Here is a 19,512-nt window from a genome sequence, read left to right on the forward strand (position 1 = left end):
TATGATGTGACAAGTGAAGCCCCATGGCCTTGTTTTTCCAAAGCCCTCTTTCAGCTATGACGAGTTGGATTGACTCACATTCCCTGAGTAGTGAATTCCAGTGTTTCACAATTCCTGCAGAGGGCAAGTTCTTCTCGATGCCTAGCCTTAGTTACTCCTGAAGTTAAGATTATTCCCTGGGCTTTAATTTACTCCCCTATACTTTTTATTTTTAAAATGAGTATCATAATAATGCCCACTTTCCTCATATCCCAGGATGTTTTTGAAGATGGGTTGAAATGACAGGTGTCAAAGTCCTCTGAAAGCTTTGTGAATCTTAGACAGGATTCTCTCTAAACTTCTTGTTAGGAGTAGAGGAGAGCTTTTTTTCTCCTACAACTAGAACAGCTCAAAAGATAATTTTAAATAACTCTGAATTGCCTCAACCTTTAGTCTCTTTTCTATTTACTTATTATTTATAGAAAACAATTCTTTGATCTTTATAGCCAACGAGATCCATGTCCCTTTTAAACAATTTTCTTGAAGAAAACAAATGCCTCTTATTGCAGTAATTGAGATTGAGGGAGGACTTCAGAAAGGAGGCCTTAAGCACGTAGGTATGAAAACATAAGTCAGAGGACAAATCCCCCCATCACAATGCGGCTCCTTTGCATTATTATTGGAGTCAAGGGATTTGGCATGATGATCCGGGAGGAGCCTGAGGATTACATGGGAGAGCGATAGTGATGCTTGATCCTAGATGATGGATTTCCAAGAGGGATGAAGAGTCTGACTAGGTTGCCTGAGTCAGAAAATATCATCAAGCTCTGCTCCTGTTAATGACTTAAAAGCAGCTGACTCGATTCACTCCATTACCTTCTGAGGGAGGAGGCAGAAAGCAGGAACAGAAGCTGCTCAGGGGCAGAGAACTCTCTGGATCCCAGGATAGGAAGTTCAGTCTCTTCCCAGTCTCTGGAGTCCTTGTTCTGGGCTAACTTTGATGGATGGGTGGCAATGGGGTATCAGTCTGTTCCTTCTCCATTCGGTGGATCCACATAACAGGTTTCCAGACAACAGCCTGATTTTCCAGGGTTTCCTTTCTCTTCTACCTGCCTCCAGACTGACCCAAGCAAATGTGTTTGGTTTCCTGATCTCCCTTCTCAGCGCCCCGTAATACTGTCAGGGATTTCTTCTAGTTGTCTAGCTTGAGATTCCCTCCTTTACTTTAGGGCAATCCTGTGTCTTCACAGCCTGGGCCTGGTAGAAACTTTTATATATTGTGCTGGTATCCTATTGTTTTTAGCTCCTTCTCTTTAAAGAGAAAGCATACACTTTCTCTTTTTTTCCTGCTCTTTCTTTTTTCCTTCTTTTTCTGTGTCTCCCATGCCTGCCTCTTTAGGCAGAGCTGTTGCGTTGCTGCCTTGGCCTCTAGGGCAGCCACTCTTTTCTTCTTGGGAATGTTTCCAACTTTGATGGCTGGTAGGTTGTTTTTACAGTTTGTTGTCATTTTCTACCAGTTCAGCTCATCCCTCTTCTCCCTAATGTCCTTGTGGAGCCAGAAAACAGCAACATGTTCCCAAGGACTCTGAGCCTGGGCCTTTTAAGAGCCTACCTTCCCCCATCATTTCAGTTCTTTCATCTGCAGGCTGCAGAGTGAGCAGACGCATGTATGGCACCGGCAGAGCGGCTCTTAATGACTCAAGATGAACAGGTCGAGCTCAAAGGCACAACAGAAACCCATTTGTAATGGGGTTGTTTTTTTTTCAAACCCTTAAGAACATAAGCAACCTGTCTTATGATAGAAGAGTTAAGGGGGAAGGGAGGGATTGAGTCAGAGTTTGTTTTCATTTCAGGAGGCCCGTCTTTTGGCATGTTCTCAGCCTAGGGTGGGCTTGGATTTTAGTCACGTTTAGATAGCAGTGCTTATGCCTTCACTACGATTTTAAATTGTAAAATATACATAACATAAGATATACCATTTTAACTATTTTTAGGTATGCAGTTTGGTGACATTAAATATGTTCACACTGTTATGCAACCATCAACACCATCCATCTCCAGAGTTTTCTTTTCTTCCCAAACAGAAACTCCATAGCCATTAAACATGAGCTTCCCATACCCCCTTCCTCCTAGCCCATGACATCCTTCCACTATGATTTGACTTGGCTTCTTAAGCACCATTCTGACCACAGAACCTCTATTTCTTCTTCTTTTAAATCTCAGCTCCTCTGACTGAATTTCAAGATCTTCTCCATTGGCACCTGCAGACTCACTCCAGTGAGCTTCTGTCACTTCCTGGCTCAGAGTCCCTCTCTGAGAGGCAATTCTGGGTCCTAGCCCTCATGCAAGTGACCTCTTCCCCTCCTGATCCTGCATGGATCGCCCCTCCCCATTCTTCCCTTCAGCCCAGTTTGGCCCTTACTTTAGACTCCTGCTTTAGGACATCCTGATGTTCTAATATGCCCCATCCTCTGTTATATGACCCACCCACTTCCCAACCTCTATCTAGTATTCTGCCTGGTTGCTCTTATCCTGTTCTTGCTTCTTTATCTGTGTCTTACTTCCCTCTCAGACTGGAGGCAACCTCAGTTCATGAGCTTCTCGCTGAAATCTATGCTAGGATTAGTGTACTCAATTCTATGTCCTCGCTACTCAGAATGCGGTCTGGGGTCTAGTGGCATTGGTGTCACTCAGGAACTTGTTAGAAATGCATCTCAGGCTCCACCCCTGACCTACTGAATAGGAATCTGCATTATAACAAGATCTCTAGATTATTGGCATGCACATTAAAGTTTGAGAAGCACTGCTGAAGGATGGGTGATAAATAATTTATATTGCAGGTGTGCATAACTAAAAATTATCTAAGTAACAACTCTAGAATACATTCAAACTGTATGGATATTTTTGAGGAGGGGAAGAAAGATATTTTGTGTCCTTCAAACTTATGAGTCTCTAACAGAATTGCCTAGAAAGCTGGGAACTGATGCTCTGAAGCTGAGAGGGTACTGGAGTCAGTGTTCTCAATGGGGAGGCATGAGGCTTAGCTTACATAATGAGAAACTCCCTGGCTGGCTGTTTCATAGTTAGGCAGACAGGGGCAAAGTTCCCTGAAGTTCACTTTGAGGTTGGCTGATAGTGTTTCCCCAGAATTAAACACTTGTCACCAAGCAGACATTTGTCACCCAAGTCCTAGGGGGAAGCAGGGCACCAGGTCTCAAAATAACCTTCTGGTTTCTGTCCCCATGGCTGGAGCTGATTCATATTTTGTAGGAGGTTTGACTGTAGCTGGGAATGGCTGAGGAGCTGGTGTAATTCTCTCCTCCTTCCTCATCCCAATAAGAGGCAGTGAGGAGGGGCATGAAGAACAGAGACAGGGTGTGGGAGTCAAACCTGTTCTTCACATAGCAATCATCTCATCTCACTCTTTGCTCTCACTCTGAGAAGTTGAGTCCACAGCTGGGAAAACTTGGAGCCAGTCTCTGAGTCTGCTTGGCTCATATCCAGCCTCCCTCTTTTTTTGTTCCTTTTCCCCTTGGGAACATCTTTCCCTATTATCCCACTTTCAGGTACAAGAGAGCCGTGATGTACTGGAGCAAAGGCTGTGAGGTGGGAGGGGCTTGGAATTCTTTAGGTTAGAGCCTCCTTCTTCCTGGTCATCTCCAGAAGAACGTGCCAGGCTCCACTGCTTCATTACTTTTTAGGGCTTGAAGGGATTAGAAAGCAACTGGAGGGCAAAATAGTTTGGGGTAAGCTAGGGAGGAGGTAGCCTGTCGAGTGGAAAAATAATGTAAATAAGAGATGTTTCCCAGAATCATGGGAAAAAAGTACTTTGAGTCTTTCTCACATTTTTCTGAGCCCCTGGGTTCTGGGTTTTGCTCTGTTGGTGGAGTGATGTGTTTCTTGTTCTTCTTGTAGTGTTGGTTTCTAGAGCAGAGGCCTTCAGATATTACAGCTTGAGCAGAAGACCTCGTGTGTGTCTTTTGTCATCTCCAAAAGTGTTTACCTTTCGAAGCCATACCCTTTGAATTTTACCACATGCTATTATCTAATCTTTGAGTGTCATTGCATGACCAGAAGTGGCAGGGTGAGGCACTGTGGCCTGGTAGTGAGGACGAGGAGAGGGGGCGCAGCCCAGGCCTTTCAGAATGCAGTGTCCAGCATGTCAGTCGTTCTGAGTAAACACTAATACCCTTCACTGCTCTTTTTTCTTGGGGTGTCATTTGAACACTTCATCTATCACCATGTTATTTCACTCTTCTATTTTATACCAGCTCTGAGACTTGACTCTTAGAACCATTGCTGTAGCATTTGGCTCGGTATTTCCATGTTCTAAACAGTCCATTTTCCCCATGAGGCTGAGGGCTCCCTGAGGGCAAGGACAGCACTCCCTTTCTCCATATCTCACTTCGTACTGATGTCAGTACAGACTGGCTGATGAGGAGAGAATGTAAGGAAATCCCACCTTTCTGGTTCAAAAAGTATCTAAGATATAGACTCATTTGCACATAGTTCCTCTATGAGGGAAGGAATTGGCATTTTAAAAACCTGCTCAATTTCTAGGTCAGTTTGTGTTGGTTCAGCTGAGCAAAACTTCTGACAAGGCTGTAGCTTTGATCTGTAGTCTCTCTCGGGATTCTTCTAAGGAAGACTCAATGTTTTGGTCACTTGGAGGTAGAAGGATATTGGTAATGACTGGGATATGGAGAAAACATGAAATCTTAGCCAGGAGAAGCTATCTCAGGAATCTGTAATGAGTGAGTGTTATTTCTTTTCCAACAGGCTGCATAATTTTTATGACCAATTATTCCATTTGTAATGACACTGAGATAACAGAGATCTCATCTCATGCTCCATGGCACATGCCAGGCACTCATGGGAACTAGATGAAACCATTCCTTATACAAGAATTGGATAGGCAGAGTGTTCCCAAAAAGATTTAGTTCTAGCAGGAGAGATAGACATAAGTACTAAGAAAAAACTTTGTGAACAGCAAAGGTTATAAGGAACTGGAAGAGGGGAATGGAGAGGACTGAAGCTTTAAAATGAAGGAGGGATTTATTGGGGTTACATAAAAGAGTTGTCCTCTAGCCTTAGAATTTTGTGGTCCAGTGTTGCTTTTGATGATGTTATTTACATGTAACAAATGAACAGTGTCTTTGGCTGTGAGATAGTATCATCCCAAGCCACAAGGAACCAGCCTTTTCCCACAAAGATTTTAAGAGCTCAGTTGGAAAGGGTTGGCTTTGGGAGGTTAGGAAAAGACTGGGTCCAGATTGTGGGGCATGATCCTCTTTCTGGGGCTAGTGGTCCTCTTTTCCCTTATACCCAACTTTTGAGTCAAGAGGGTGCTGATGATCTCCTAAACAGATCTGGTAGTTAGTTCATCAAGTCTGAATAGAAGCAACCTAAGGGTTCACATCTAGTTGCTCCCACTGATTGGTTTCAAACATTTACCTGCTCCTGCCTCCGCAGTTTTCTCCAGGATCTTCCCCATCTATTGCCCTTTTACCATTTTTCTCTCTGGTATTTCTTATCCATTAATTGATAAGGGTGGGGTATTTGAAGCCAGGCAGAATCCTAGTTCTGTCACTACTGTGTCACTTAGGCTCTTTGATCTTGGGTTCCCATCTGTAAAATGGGAATAAGACCCACTGCTCAGATTAGTTGTAAAGGTTAAAAAAGAGAGTGTTTAAGTCAGGGCTTGGGACTTAGCATGTGCTTATAATAAAAGGTAGTTGACCATTTTCTTCAGAATTCCCTCTCTCTGCTGCTTGGCTAATTTTCATTAGAGACAATTAGGGGAGAGAAAGAGTGATGCCCAAATAGATGGACATAATAGAGTGATTGTAAGCAAAATGGAAGGATAACAAGAGGGATGGATATTATGGAGACAGATACACAAACATAGTTATAGTTAGAGGAACAGGTAGTGAAAACCAGGCAGAAGCAAGATTAAGTGAGATACAAAGATGGACAAAGGAGAGAGGAGCAGTGAAAGGTAAGTGAAAGAATGAAGAGGTAGAAAGTCAGATGGAAAGGCAGAGACATGAGTTGAGAGCCAAACAAAGACTGCCAGAGGACAGACGTGGAGAGTTAATTTGTAGAAGTTGGTGTAAAACCCTTGGAATAAGAGCTCTCCTGGCTTCTTGCCCCTTGTTATTGTGTGACTTGAATTCTAAGTCTCTGGTCCCCTCAACCCTGTTCCTCCCTGTTTATCACACTCCCAACCCACTTATACAGATCTGCCTCTACCCTGAAACTTGAGCCCCCTGCCCCCTTCTCTTCTACACTCTTCATTCCATACTATCTTAGTTACCTAAGTCCATAGGGATTTTTCATTTCACAAAAACTGTTTGGAGTACAAAAGCATCATGGTGTCAGCCAGTCAGTGCAATAACCAGGTGTAGTTTTACAGTCGCTCCCCCCGACTGTAACTGCAATTTCATATATCTCTGGCTGCGACAGGCAATTTTCTTTCAAAGATTGTTTTTTCTGGAGCCTGTGATTTCTACTCTCGCCTCCAACCTCTGGGATATTAAAACGGGGTCAGTGGCTCTTGGCAGGCTGACCGATTTGTGGTCACTCCCCGGCTCCTCTGTTCACCCTCCCTGTTGCCATCTCCAATCTTGTCATCCCTCTGCCTCTGCACCCCATCTAGTCACACTGGAGGAAAATGGCTCTGGTGGTTAAAGCTCTTCAGAGAGATACCTCAGCTTTCTGGGAGGTTACTGTCCTTCACACTGAGACGTTTTGTCATGTGTCTAACCTTAAGAGTTGAGGTTAAGTGGGGTGGGGAAGGGGATCCAGGAGCAGATTCACCTTCTAAACCTTTCCCCTATCCTTCTCCTCAACCCTGCCCTGCCCCATTGTGTTCTGGTATGGAGCTGTCAGCTCCTTTCCATGAGAATATTGTAGCTTTTCTTTCTTTTCTTTCTTTTCCTCTTTCTTTCTTTCTTTCTTTCTTTCTTTCTTTCTTTCTTTCTTTCTTTCTTGCTTGCTTGCTTGCTTGCTTGCTTGCTTGCTTGCTTGCTTGCTTGCTTTGTTCAGAGTCTGGCTGTGTCACCCAGCCTGGAGTGCATGGCAGGATCACAGCTCAGTGCAGCCTCAAACTCCTGGGCTCATGCCATCCTCCTGCCTCAACCTCCCAAGTAGCTGGGACTGCAAGCAGGTACCATTGTGCTGGGCTTATTATTATTATTATTGTTATTATTATTATTGTTGTTATTGTTTTTAGGGATGGGGTCTTGCTATGTTGCTGCAGCTGGTCTTGAATTCGTAGCCTCCAGCAATCCTCCTGCCTCAGAGTCCCAAAGTGTTGGGATTACAGGCATGAGACACTGAACCTGCCTCAGTAGCTTATTTTCTAAGGGGAACATTTTGAAGAACTGGGGGAATAGAATTAGGGTTTAACATTAGGGAGCTTTTCTTTGCTAGAAACTGAGAATTGGGTAAGGTGGGAAAGCTAGTACAATCTCTTTTTCGGGAAATTTGGAGAATAGGAGGAATTCCCTTATAGGTGAAGGGCTGGGTTAGTGGACATCTAGCACATGGGGAAGGGGTACGGCAATGTTTGGATCCCCACCTCCCTGACGAGAGATTGATTCTGCTCTTGCTGATAAAAGCAATCTCTTCCTACCAAAAGCAGTCTCTTCCATTGTTTGCTGGTATGGTATTTGCTGGCCAGCAAAATGCCTTCTTTCTTTCACCCAGATAAGGTTTTTTTTTTTTTTTTTTTTTTTCTTGGAAGAAAGACCTGTATCTGCCTTTGGGGTTGTTCATTTGGGGATTTTTCTATTTCCTTCCTTGGCCCATGGCCTGATGCAAAATACTTCCTGTGGTCTAACCCTTGTTCCTCTTGCTTTACTAACAGATTGAATCCTCTTGAAAAACAACATGATACAGCACACTCCCCCTCCTCACTCATATCATCCCTTGTTTTTATTAAATAAAAGTAAGTGGAGCTATAAGATGTGACTGGCCTGGATCCCAGCTTCATAAAACAAAACTAACACCCTCTTTATCAAGGGGCTGAGGCATCCAGAGAAGATTTCTTAGGCCATTCTGCTGTCACGTAAATGGGAATCAATATTCAATAAGCCCTTGATGCACTACGCTAGCAGTTCACTTAATACTGGCTTCCAGTACAGTAAGTGGCGTTGATATAGGGAGGGCTTGTTTGTAAAATAACACTGCAGCCCTTGCCTCCTGGATATTGGATCTGGCTTCTCCTAAGCAAGAAGATTCAAAACTCTGAGGAAGCAGGAGAGTCATTTTGCCAACCCCATTGCCTCAGGACAGACTCACCTAAAATCTAGCTTGCGAAAGAGAGCAGATTCTGTGCTTGTATTAAAACCAATCAGTCTAAGAGATCCTGGAGGTTAATAGGCCCCATTCCTATCAGGAAGATTCCACTGTGCCTGCCCTGATTGCCTCCTTCTTCAATAAATTAGTCAAATTGAAAACAGATTTAAGGATAGAATTGATTCTATTGCTACTAATGTTATGAGGATAGACCCTCCTATGTCCTGAAAGCCTGCAGTACTGGAAATAATACCTCATTTCTCCCAGCCCCTATGTTTGCTATCGGGAAGGACTGCTGGCTGCCTGGCCCCCTGGTGGATGGTGGCAGGTCCAGGTTTCTCCGTGCATAGTCACTGTGAGAATCTGGTAGAAAATGGGCTGTTTGAACATAGGTCAATTATTTCTTTTCCATTCTGTGACATCTTTGCTGGGGATTTGTAACCTTAGGCTTGCTTCTCCTCCACAGCTCTAAGCAAGCATATGTTAAGGAAAAGCAATCTGATGTCTGCCTAAATATAACAGGTGAATATTGTACCAAAGCTTCATATAATAAGTGTCAGAACCAAGTAGATTTTAGTCATTCTTTTTCAGTGCCAGTGTTCACAGGGTTTAGGAATTAACAATTTGGGGTGGAAGTGGGAACATGTAGAGAGATTTCTCCTGCATTATGGTTGTGATGATTTCTTATCCCATTTTAGGGGGTTCGACGGTTGGGAGGAAGCTGAGGGTAGAGGACTTTTCAGCACTACTGTTTGGGGATATGCTGGAGGAGGTCAGTCCCGCTCTTTCTAGAGACCCTGTAACTGTCCCTCCAGGAGAAGTGTCCTTACTTAAGTCTCCTAGAGCCATTTTATTTTTATTTTATTTAATGAATTAATTAATTTTTGAGACGGAGTCTTGCTCTGTCACCCAGGCTGGAGTGCAGTGGCATGATCTTGGCTCACTGCAACCTTCACTTCCAGGGTTCAAGTGATCCTCCTGCCTCAGCCTCATGAGTAGGTGGGATTACAGGTGCATGCCACCACGGCTGGCTAAGTTTTTATATTTTTAGTAGAGTTGGGGTTTCACCATGTTGGCCAGACTGGTCTTCAACTCCTGACCTCCGGCCATCCACCTGCTTTGGCCTCCCAAAGTGCTGGGATTACAGGTGTGAGCCACCACGCCTGGCCTCCGAGAGCCACTTTAGATCAAAGCTTTCAGTCCATCCCATCGCAGATAGGTTTAGTGAACCTGAAGCAAGAGGCTGGTATTTGGCCTCTCTGCTTGGGCATGGATTACAGGGAGATCAGCCTGCAGTATTTGCCCATGTTAAGTTGTTTTTGTAGGATGAACTTTCCAAAGATATTGAGTAATGGGTACATGTTTTTTGTTCTGTTTTGTTAGAGACAGGATCTTGCTCTGTTGCCCAGGCTTGGGTTCAGTGGCATGATCTCTGCTCACTGTAGCCTCTGCTTCCTGGGCTCAAGTGACCATCCCACTTCAGCCTCCTGAATAGCTGGGGACTACAGGCATGCGCGACCATGCCCAACTAATTTTTGTATGTTTTGTAGAGAGTGTTTCACCATGTTGGCCAGGCTTGCTAATTTTTTTGTATTTTTAGTAGAGATGGGGGTTTTGTCATGTTGCTGAAGCTGGTCTCAAACTCCTGGCCTCGAGCAAGCCTCCTGCTTAGCCTTCTGAAGTGCTGGGATTACAGGCATGAGCCATCACACCCAGCCTTAAGACGTTTCTTGCCTTCAAAATTCCTCATGTGGCCCAGCCTGGTAGCTTTGAGAAGAGTGCAGCAAGGATACTGGAGAGGGCTGAGTTCAGAGGGGGCTGAGGGGCTTGATAAGCTAGCTTAGAATTCCTGGGTTCCCAAATGAAGGAGAATATTAGTTGCTAGTTTCATCTTCCAAATAAGAGAAAAAGAGATAAGTTAAAGCTGGAGGTACTGAAGTTAAGCTTAGCAAAGGACTTTTTCTTCTTCTATTTATTTATTTATTTGAGACAGGGTCTTGCTCTGTCACCCAGGCTGGGGTGCAGTGGTATGATCATGGCTTACTGCAGCCTCTACCTCCCAGGCTCAAGCAGTTCTCCTACCTTAGCCTCTCAAGTAGCTGGGACTACAGGTGCATGCCACCACACTTGGCTAAATTTTTAATTTTTTTGTAGAGACAGGGTCTCACTATATTGCCCAGGCTGGTCTCAAACTCCTGGGCTCAAGCAATCCTCCTGCCTTGGCCTCCCAAAGTGCTTGGATTACAGATATGAGTCATTGCGCATGCCTAGCAAAGGACTTCTTGACAGTTGGCACACAACTGACTCATTTAGTTTGGAGTCTACTCTGTCTTCCTCCTGGGCCTTGTTTTCTGCTGTTCCATGTTGGATCGAGGTCTAAGTGTGGTTCTGATATGTCTTACTTCATCCATTTCCAGGTTGACCTGACTGACTAGATGGGAGTCCCTACCTCCCTCTCCCTTTCATGTATGTCCTTCTTGAAGCTATGTATTAAAAAAAACAAAACAAACAAAAACAACAACAACAACAACAACAAAAACGAGAAGCACTTTTCTTTGGTTAGATACAAGGATCTGTCCTTCTTGCTAAACTGTCAAACAAGCTCCCTGTGTTAGTGAGGCCTGCACATAGGTTGAGGCCAGACTAAGAAGTTGGATGACAGAGCAGATTCCAGGGGCTAGAACTCGTAGGGTATAGTGAGCCCTCAAATTACTTTCCTAGGGAAAGAGGTCATGAGTGAGACTTAAAGTTCTCACCACTCTCTCAGATGGTTGGGCTTCTCCCATACATGGCCAAATGTTGTCTTGAAGAGTCCCGCCATGCCGTACTCTAACCTTTTTCTTTTGTAGTCTGCTTTACACTGGGAATGAACCAGTTATAATGGAGCAGTAGCATCTCAACATAGGGTATTACTGATGACCAAGCCCCTCTCCCCCTCTGGCTAAACTCCCATTCAATCATTCGCTACCTCTGGCAGTTCATTTCTTGCCACAGCTTGCGTTCTGGCATCATTGTTCCCCCCACGCAACAGCTGATGACATCTCTTGGCCTCCCCCATCCATTCAGCAATACCTCTCCCCCCAACCCGCCTCCTCTGCCTGCTGTCCCAGCCTGTAACCCTGATCTCATTTCCTCCTACCTCTCACACCATTTTGAGACCTCTTGCCTCAGCCTGTGCCTGGGCTCCTTTCTTTGGTGCTCTTCTCATTCCTTTGCAGAGACCACTATGCTCTGATCTAGGATTGCACCTGTACATTTGTACCTTCCCCAAGACTCCAGGAACCAGAGGATTCCCCAGAGAAAAGGGTGGCTCCTATCCCCAGGTTGCCCCCAGCTCCTCAGTGGGATTGATTTCAGGCCTGGGTTGTGTGTTGTTTGTCTGTCTCAGACTTTGCAGCCCCTGAGGCAATGGCTCTGTCTTTGCAGGCTCAGAAAAGCCTTGGCAGCCAACAAATAATAAATAACACCCTGGTAACACCACCTGCAACTTGCTAATGAATGTCTTTTCTCCTGCCTTCCCCACCTCTTGGAGGTTGGAGGTGGGGACCCCCAATTTCTTGGCAAATGGATGCCTTCCTCTTGTTCATGTCTAGAAGAGTTGATGTTGGAGGTTGGTGGGTGAAGAGAGGCAGAGGGATACAGAGGTGACTTTTAGGAGTACACTAGTCATTCTTCCGGTTTTAGAGTTTTGGAGAGACAGTAATCTTCAAGAGTAGGGTTGTCCTGCTGGGGGGTCTTTGGATTTCTTGAGGGCTCCTGGGCTTTGGTTTCCAAAGGCAAGCCAGGGAGCTATCACCCAATCCCATCTCTTCCCACAAAGAATGTTTCCCTACATTGTTGGTTGGTTTTCTAAATTTGACACTCAGGGTATCATCTTCTTCTAAATCCACAGGTTAGGTCATTAAGGGACTCTACTGTCTTCTTCTTGGTTTGAGGTATTAGTTAAAGTTAGTGTCTAAGATTAAGAAGAGAGATGGGTGCTTGGTGCAGTTTTCCTGAAGGTACCTGTGCTTGAAATTCCCGCAATTGCCAACAGGTGAATCTGTGTCTTGTCTTTGGATCATCCAAAGAGAGCAGAAGAAGTATGCAATCTTGTTCACTTATACATTTTCATATTGTTACCAAAATGCCATTATTTTAAAGTATATCTTCTGATGTAGGCTTGACTCTATTCTAAAACACATATGCCGTCTGGCAAAAGCCTTTTAGACCTTCATTTCATTGTAGCAGCAAAAGGGAGTGAGTGGAGTATATGCTTGTCTGAGACAGTCTCTCTAGTGCCCCACCTGAATGGTCCATGGAGTTAGCCTGTGGTCCATTTTTTCAGAGGCAGGAAAATGAAGCCCAACTCCTCCATGCCTTGCCAAGAAGCGTCACTCTTAAGGATTGAATTTCCCAGAATCATCATTCTCCGATCCCCCTCTTGATTCAGGAAGTGTTTCCTCAGCTACTGTCCATCTCCTTTAAGAGGAGATGCTTCCCTAATTTCTGCTTCTGTCTTCCAAAATTACCCCCCTAAAATTGCCCATTCCCTCACACTTCATGCCAGTTCTTGGGGTGTAAACAGTCCTGTCTGGTATTTGGGGTAAATGAGCTCTGTGTTTGATTAATTCTACATGATCCTGCTTGTAGACGCTGGGGGAGGAGCTAGCCTCCTTTCCATCCCGCTGGAGTTGGAACCCAGACATGGGCCAAGGAAGTTCATTTTCCCACGTGTAGGAAGCTGATGGGCCCCCATTCCCTGCAACATTTGGCTCCTTAAGTTCTCTGAGTCACCCCCTGACCCTAATCGTCTGCAGCAAGGGCTCAGATCCGTCGGGCCAACCTTACCCAAGAGGGCTTAATGAGCACCTGGCAGCTAAGTGCTTTGAGATCTTTCAGATGAAAAGGGCTGTCAGTTGTTCTGGGGTTATTATTGCCAGGGTAGTGGCGGCAGCAATTACTCTAGATGATCAGGACATCCAGCTTCCTTTGTCCTTGAAGTGAGTGCCTGATTCTTGGGGGAATGGCTGACTGCCTTGCTTTTTCTGCCTTGGATGCTGATGGGATGCTAGCAAAGTTCTTTTTACTATTTGCCATCCTCCCTTCGCAGTTGGACAGGCAGCACTGCAGAAGCTCAGTAAATTCTGAAATACTCACTCTCTAGGGGGTGAAGTGGCTCTGAAAAGTGTAGAATGACAGAAGCGATAAGCCAGGGCTAGAGGATAGCCACCTCATTTATGTCTTCTGTGTCTAGAATTGAAAGGAGAGAGGAGTGCTTGGTGCAGGCGACGTTGAGAAAACCAATTTTATAGGTAGACATGAGAAGAAAAGGAAAGGAGTTCTAACCACAGCAGCTCAGAAACAATATTAACTTTGTAGAAGAGATAGGAAGCATGACAAACCAAGGAAGTGGTAGAGGCACCTTCTCTGCAGAGTTTTAAATGAAGAGAGAGGAGAAGCGTTGTAGGGGCAAAAGAATCACCCAGGATAACCTTAAGGACTATGAGGTCCGCGTGAACGAATCCACAGCGCACAACCACATTCTACTTTTCTACCTGAAAGGGGTGAGGTTTATGTTCTGGGCTTTAGTTCCTAATAACTGTGGATGGTAGCAGTGTATTTTGAGGGATAACAATGGACTTACTGCTCCATTGCTCCTGCAAGCACTGGGGTGGGGCTGGTGGGCAGGAGGATCACAGGCAGAAAGAATGGGGCCTCGAGTGCCTATTCCCCATCTTGTCCTTGTCCTAAGCACTTTTACTCTGGAAACAAACACCATTTCTTTACTATCTCCACAAATACAATCATCTTCCTTGGGAAGGAAAAAAAGTCACAGATTTTTGTTGAAGAGTCATTTTGTCTTGTTCTCCTGGGAAGTTATGTTTACTTCCTGAAAAATCTTCTAACCCAGACAGGAGAGATGCTCTTTTGTGTTTAAAAGCCTGAAATGAAGATGTTACATACTCTAGCATTAACATTCTTACCTTAAACACAGAGATTGTCCTCTTTTCCCTTGCTTTTAAAACCACAAATTTGGACAGTGCCATCTTCACTCACATGTGTACTGAATCAGTTATTACTGTCCCAGTCTACAGGTCCCTGGGGTTTGGTCTATATCTCTGCATTGTTTGCTGCCAAAAGTGCCTGTTATGGCACAACCCTGTCTTTACTAAAATACAAAAAATTAGCCGGGCATGGTGGCATGTACCTGTAGTCCCAGCTACTCAGGAGGCTGAGGCAGGGGAATCACATGAACCAGGGAGGTGGAGGTTGCAGTGAGCCGAGATGGCGCCATTGCACTCCAGCCTGTCAACAGAGCAAGACTCCATCTCAAAAAAAAAAAAAAAAAGAAAGAAAGAAAAAAAAAAAGTGCCTGTTGTGTAGATAATATATTTTACACACTCTGAATTCTGTGCTATTTACTACAATTACTAGAGGTCTAGAAAAGTGTTTTTTAAAAGTCACATGGCTTTGAAAAAAGGGTATCAGTAAGAAAGTTGTGATTTATATGGAGAAGAGAGAGAAAGGTCAGGAATGGAGGAGGGAGAGAGAGGAAACAGGGAGAAAAGATACTGCTGATCAATGAATTGAAAGTATTGCAAGCTCAAGAACAGAATAGTGACCTTTCCTGAGGTCAGAACAGAAACAACTGGGATTGTAAACATGAAGGGTTAGAATTAGACTAAAGGAAGCAATGCCTTACTGGGGAGTCAAATGAGGCTACTCTTGAGAAAGATTGGAATCTACTGTTCTTGAAAATTCTATGCAAAGGAACCATGAAAGTGTAGGGGGAGCCAGGGTAGAGAGGACTGACTGCAATAATCCCTTGCCACTCTCCTCCCTGGCTGTTTCCTGCCCTCCCTTATCGGGCAAGACTGTCCAATCCTGCTCTCTGAATCAGATTTGATGACTCAACACTGACCAATTAGGCGTTAACACATCTATCTCTTGGGCTATCTAGCCATCTTTATGGAGAACAGGATCTTAAATCTCTGCTCATCGGGACAGCCAGAGGCTTTGCCTAAATGGTGGAAAGAGCTGTAGACATTTTTTATAATTATAATGACTTTTTACAGGGAGAGCCATAACTCCTGCTCCGTAACTCCAGGGTGAGAGAAGAGCCCATTGCAGATTCTGTGATGCGGAGAATGGAGCCATCTGATGGCTGTCTTCTCCAGGCAGTCTGTGCTTTCCTAATATGAACGACTTCTGGGAGCAAAATTCACAAAGCGGGATAAGACAGTTTCTATTCTAGGAGCCCTTCCACTGAGATGAGACAGGCTGTAGTCTCCAGAGGCATACAGTGAGTGACAAAAGGTCAAGAAATCAGTAAGTAGTACATACCTGGCTAAGCTCTAAATATCTGTGTGTGGGAAGGGCATTTTAGTTATGGAAGGTTTCCTGGAGGAGGCAAATAAGGAGCTGAAAAGGAGAAAGTCATTCTTAGATAGAGGAAATGACTTTTTTTTTTTTTTTTTTTTTTCCTTTTTAGAGACAGGGTCTCACTCTGCCACTCAGGCTGAAATGCAGTGACGTGATCATAGCTTACTGCAGCCTCGAGCTCCTGGGCTCAAGCAATGGAAATGGCCTTTGGGTAGAGGTAGGTGATTTTGAGATGTTGACCACCTTAGGAGCATAGATCTCATTATGGGTCATCTAGAGTCTTGCCATTTTAGTTTTCCAGTTGATTAATTAGCTCATATTCCTGTCACTCTCTCCTAATGACCCCCTACAGTACACCTCCAGCTTTATAAGAACTTTATGACACCCTACAAATCAGGCCTGAGATCTCCTATTTTACTACTACTCTGCTTGGTCCACCATTGGACCACCATTGTTCAATAACTTTTTGGTCTATTTCCTCTTCCCCTATAATGCTGAACATTGTTCCAAATTGCACTTCAGGCCATGATTTCAATCACTAGATCCTCAAATTACTAGATCCTCAAACTACTAGATTGTCTTTTTCTCATCCTTCCAGCAATGTGCTGTTTCTTTATTATACCTAAGCAACTCTCATGGGCCAATAAGTGTATCAAAATGTGAATGATCAGCAAACTCTGTTCTTTCCCAAGCCAAGTACCTCTGAGCCTTACCTTGTCTGATGCCTTTCTTTGGCTAATGGTATAGCATTAATGGTCTTCAACTTTCTTATGTTAATCTTACTGATGTGTGTTTCAGTCCAGGAGTTCCTGGCAGCAGGGCCTGTGTTTGCACTTTTTCCTTCCTTCCACACCTGTCATAGCACACTTTAGATCCTGAATTCATATTTTCCAAGGTGCTAGAGATTAACAATTAGCTAATTTGACCTGTGTAGATAACTTTTGTTTTTCTGAAGCATGTTTGAAGAGTTAAAATATACATATTATTGCTTCTATAACCTCCTCCTCCTCCTCCTTCTTCTTCTTCTTCCTCCTCCTCCTCCTCCTCTTCTTCTCTTCTTCTCTTTCTCCTTCTCCTCCTTGTCCTTTTTTGAGACAGATCTCATTCTGTCACCCAGACTGGAGCACAGTGGTGTGATCATAGCTCACTGCAGCCTCGACTCCTGGGTTCAAGTGATCCTCCTACCTCAGCCTCCCAAGTAGCTGGGACTATAGGTGCACACCAAAATGCCTGGATAAGTCTTTTTTTTTTTTTTTTTTGGTACTGAGCCTCACTCTGTTGCCCAGGCTGGAGTGCAATGGCGGGATCTCAGCTCACTGCAACCTCCGCCTCCCAGGTTCAAGCGATTCTCTTGCCTTAGCCTCCCAAGTAGCTGGGATTACAGGTGCACACCACCATGCCCGGCTAATTTTTGTATTTTTAGTGGAGATGGGGTTTTGCTGTGTTGGCCAGGCTGGTCTCGAACTCCTGACCTCAGGTGAGCCGCCTGAGGATGGGATGACATATGCGAGCCACCGTACCTAGCCTCCTGGCTAATTAAAAAAAAAATTATTTTAGTAGAGACAAGGTCTTACTGTATTACCCAGGCTGGTCTCAAACTCCTTGGCTCAAGTGATCTTCCAGCTTTGGCCTCCCAAAGTTTTGGGATTATAGGCATGAGCCACCGCACCCAGCCTGTAATCCTCTGTGGCTAAGTAAACACAATGTTATGAGGATAGGTATATCATAGAAATTGACCTTTGATATTCTTCTAAAAGTCTTTCTTTGTTCAAAACACAGAAAGGATGACTTATTGTGCTTCATTGATTTATTCAACAAGTTGCCTTATTTTTCATTGCTACGATTCTGGACAAAGGATGCAAAAATGAAGAAGATAAGGTCTTTACCTTTTAGGTGCTTTCAGGTTGGTGGGAAGATAAACAAGTAAACCAGAATTTACAATAGAGCATGAGAAGAGCTGTGACAGAAGAGTGCCTAGGATACTGGGATGAGGCAGTTGACACCTAACTCTGGTGCAGGGAGATGTCATTTATGGGCCCAGCCAGCAGCAGGGGAGAGTGGTTGTAAAAGCATCAGACTAAGGGTAGCCACTGGGAAGAACTTCTCAATTAGATTATGATTTCTCAGTCTATGCATTCATGCACAGAACCGTCACACGCTACGTACCAACTATGTACCAGTCACTATGCTCGCTCCTATTTAGAGTGGTTTACAGAAAAATAAACATTAAGATACAATATGCTAAAGGCTGGGGTAGAAGTTGACACTATCTCAATTAAAGCCAGTTGAAATGTTATGCTGCTCAGAATGTGGAAGAGGAAAAAGCAGGGTAGTTTCAATGACTTACCCTCTTACTCCTTTCAAGTCTGTGAATAGGTTGGTTCAAATTCCGTTGCACAGTTTATTTATCATCTGGAATCCCAGTAGTTGAAGGATCCGGAATATATCAAACTTCCTAGGTCTCTGTCTGGACACCCTTCCTAGTTCAGGAAGCAATTAGTCTGAGAGAGACAGAAGTGAGAGTGTAGGAGCAGAATATATATCCTTTTAAAATAATTTAGTAACAACCCTAGGTAAGTGACCAATAATTTATAGAGTCTATTCTTTTTATAGAGATATTTCCTTGCTGCTCAACCAGCGAGCTTGCCGGGTTTAGAGGATTAATCTTTGACGTAGTAAATATGCTCAAGTTGTAATTCAGTCGCAGGGATAAAGGGAACTTAGACTTGTCTTGTATAAGGGAAAAAATATTAAATGGATTTGTTGAGGACCTGCCATGGTAGTCCTTATTGTCTCTTGTACCTCAACATTGCAGCTTTGGAACTGCAAGGGACCTTATTAATCTTCTCATACAATGTCCTTATTTTACAGATGAGGAGACTGAGATTTATGGTACATGAGGTGGTGGCAGATCCAGGGCTGGAACCCGCGTCTCTTGACTCACACTTTTGAGACTGCACTGTGCTGCTGCGCATCACAAACTCTAGCCTCACTTGCAAGGCTCCCCTTAACCGCCATCCCCTCGGTTCTTTTCTGTCCCTTCCTGTTGTCTATTTTTGGCAAACTGAGCTCTTCCCTGCCCTTCTGTCCATGCCACACGTCCTCTGCCTCTGAAACCTCCTGTAAGCACTCCCCCTTCTCAGGCTGGTTTGCCTTTACTTTTCTCTCCCTTCTGCTCCTTGCTTCCTCTCCAACCCAGTTCCACACTCCCTCTTGCAGGAAGCCTTCCCAAAATAACCCCTTCTTACTTGGAATATTGCTTGACTGTGCATCTTTTCAGCCCCATTGTTGGTTTATACTTGCTGCTTTATTGCTCAATAAGCATTCTGAAGTCATTTTTTTTTTTTTTTTTTTTTTTTGAGGACAGAGTTTCGCTCTTGTTGCCCAGGCTGGAGTGCAATGGCGCGATCTCGGCTCACCACAACCTCTGCCTCCCAGGTTCAGGCAGTTCTCTTGCCTCAGCCTCCTGAGTAGCCAGGATTACAGGCTCATGCACCACCATGCCCAGCTAATTTTGTATTTTTAGTAGAGACGGGGTTTCTCCGTGTTGGTCAGGTTGTTCTAGAATTCCCGACCTCAGGTGATCTGCCTGTCTTGGCCTCCCAAAGTGCTGGGATTACAGGCATGAGCCACTGCACCCGGCCTCTGAAGTCATTTTTCAGATATTTGTGTTCTTTCAATTTACTTAATGAGGAGCTTCTTAAGGGGAAGGCCCCTCAGAACACACACGGGGAGCTTATACTGCTGCCTGACTAGAGCTAGACCTGGGATAGTCTGAGAAAGTTCAAATGACCTCTGTATTTGGGGAAAGAAAAGAAGACCGTCGTCGACTTAGGGGTAGTGGGAATGCTGATCCCATTTAGAGGA

At 44.4% G+C, this 19,512-nt stretch overlaps 1 long non-coding RNA gene across 1 annotated transcript in view; it reads right to left on the minus strand.

Moving 5' to 3' along the window:
* LOC135966242 (uncharacterized) overlaps window positions 1–19,512 on the minus strand; it is a 44,888-nt gene that overhangs the window by 23,474 nt on the left and 1,902 nt on the right. Inside the window, exon 2 of the long non-coding RNA XR_010579414.1 lies at window positions 17,993–18,146. This is a non-coding gene — a long non-coding RNA (uncharacterized lncRNA). The remainder of the gene's footprint in view (window positions 1–17,992; window positions 18,147–19,512) is intronic.

The sequence above is a fragment of the Macaca fascicularis genome, chromosome 11, assembly GCF_037993035.2.
Source record: "Macaca fascicularis isolate 582-1 chromosome 11, T2T-MFA8v1.1".
Taxonomy (NCBI): Eukaryota; Metazoa; Chordata; class Mammalia; order Primates; family Cercopithecidae; genus Macaca; species Macaca fascicularis.